Here is a 2,462-nt window from a genome sequence, read left to right as displayed (position 1 = left end):
TCCTCGCCGCGCCGCTGCCTCCGCCCCCCGCGCCCCCTCCGATGCTGCCCACAGAGACCCAGGCAACCAAGCCAGCCGAGCTGCTCCTTCCCGCGATTCACAGAGCCTCGCAGCCCTGCCAGCCCCCGCCCCTCCAAGTTGTCAGCCCAGCGTGTGTGGATCTGTGTGTGTGTGTGTGTGTGTGTGTGTGTGTGTGTGTGTGTGTGTGTTGTGCACTCTGCCTGCAGCCTGGGCGTGCAGGCTCAGAGTCAGAATTCATTATTCAGCAGCCGCCTGCTCCCAGATAAAGCCCTGCCCAGCTTCTCCCGGCCCCTGGAGCAGACGCTCCTGCCCACCTCTCCACAGGGCTCCTCCACCACGAGTGCGCAGCGGGGCATGGGCACGTGTGTGGAAGGAGGCGCATGGGGCAAGGAGCTTCACCATCTGTGCACACAGGAGGCTGGGCTGATGCACTGTGTTTGAGGTGATTCACGCCCCCAGTCAAGGTGGCCACTGGGGCTGCTGGTGTCCACGAGGCTCAGGGAACCTGGATGGGCCAGGCCTGGCTGGGTCCCACTGTGCCACTCAGGAATTTCAACCTGGGCACCCCCAGCTGGAAAATCGGCGTCCACCAGACAACACTAAGGCTGTGCCTGGTAGCTGCTGTCAGAAATGGGAGCCCTGAGAAAAAGGGGATGTTACTTCCTCCACCTGCTCTGGTGGACATCGTACCCCCAGGACGTGGGATCCTGACCTCCTGCTTTGGGATCCCTGGATCTGGGAAGATGGGATGCTGCTTGAGGGGCGCTCAGGAGCCAGGCTAAGCATGGGAGATGGCCAACTGTGAAGGCCTCAGAGGCTAATATTCTACTAAGGGCAATGCTTAAGGTCCAGGCAGCTAACCTCACCCCATCCTGGGGCCTGGGGATGGAGAAGGCTGGGCCAGTGAGCCTCAAGGGAGCAGAATTGTCAGGCCTTGTGTCCAATTAGCTGCTGGGGGTGGGGGGCGTGGGGAAGGGAGAGCTGGCAAAATTTCCAAGGACCAAAAAAGAACTTCCTTCTCTTCCAGCAGCATACCCCAGGAGAAGCTTATAATGAAAGGGAACCCGGGGACCAGGGTTCCTGAACCTGGAGCCTCTGCAAGGCCATCTGCACCCTTCCTCTTGCTGTTTGCTCTGCAAGGAATGTTCTTACCCACCACCGCCTTCTTGCCTGGACTCAGCCCAACTGGTGCCCAATCCTGAAAGTGCCTCTGCACCCACACCTTCACCCAGACTGGGTTGGGGTCCTCATCTGTGCTGCCCATGGGTCTCCCCACGGGGAGACCCTGGTGCCCTGATCTTTGCAGCCCCAGAGCCTCGGACGGACTCCTGGGTATGGTAGGATGCCCACTGAAGGTTAACAGGATAAGGGGTGAGCTTGGTGACCTATCTGGAACAGAGCCTAAAGGTTCAAAAAGGGAAGTATTAAATTTTCACAGCATGCTAACAAGAGGTTAGTCCTTTTGATTTCTACAGTCCAGTGACCTGCAGGATGTCACAGGAGCCTCCTTCTAGATAATTCTTTGCCACATTGCCTTCTTTTTTCTTTTTCTATTTATGTTCTATTTCCTTCTCTCCCTTTCCTTCCTCAATTGCTGCTCTCCTTTCTCACTTTTATCTAACCACAATGAAGCAAAGAGTATTTCAGTCTATTGTATCTATTGAATACAAATGAATATCCAAAAAAATTTTAAAACCAGGTAAGTTTAATGTCCCTTTTTTAAAAAACAAATTAACTAGCATGTTCCATAAATGAGGTCATTAAGTGATCTTTATTTGTAAGGCTTAGTGGCACTTGATAGGAAAAAAAGATCCATCTCCTCCCTAGGCCCTCTCATGGTTCTCTCCTGTAGAGGGTGAATTTCAAGAGGCCTGTGCATCTTTAGGAAAAAGCCCATGAACTTGCCCTAAAGAAGGCATTGAGCTTGGCTGCACCTCGGTTTCTATATCGATAAAATGGCAGTAATTCCATCCTGCCAACACATAGCACCCTTTAGCTGAGCCAGCTGACCCTCGGAAACCTAAGCCAGATCTCACTTTTTAAATTTCCACTCTCCCTACTATTACCCATTTCTTTAACTCTTACTACAAAATTTATTCAACAAACATATACTAACTCCTGCTAGTACCAGGTGCTGGGGATTCAGGGGTCAATGTGATACGGTATTGGACCCCAAGCAGAAGACTCGCTGGAACACAGACAAACTGAACACAGGGTGCTGGGTTCACAGGTACCCTCAGCTAGGAAGTCATGATGGGGGAGAGAGTGGGCCCTTGACCTTGGCCAGGGGAACATCTTCCTGGAGTACAGCACACCTGAACTGAGAGTTGTTCTTTTTATTTATTTATTTATTGATTGATTGATTTTTATTCTTATGTTAATCCCCATACATTACATCATTAGTTCTAGATGAAGTGTTCCATGATTCATTATTTGTGCAT

Source organism: Leptonychotes weddellii, chromosome 10, assembly GCF_054177405.1.
Source record: "Leptonychotes weddellii isolate Sample4059 chromosome 10, ASM5417740v2, whole genome shotgun sequence".
In the NCBI taxonomy this organism is placed as follows: Eukaryota; Metazoa; Chordata; class Mammalia; order Carnivora; family Phocidae; genus Leptonychotes; species Leptonychotes weddellii.
This window is presented reverse-complemented; position numbering follows the sequence as displayed.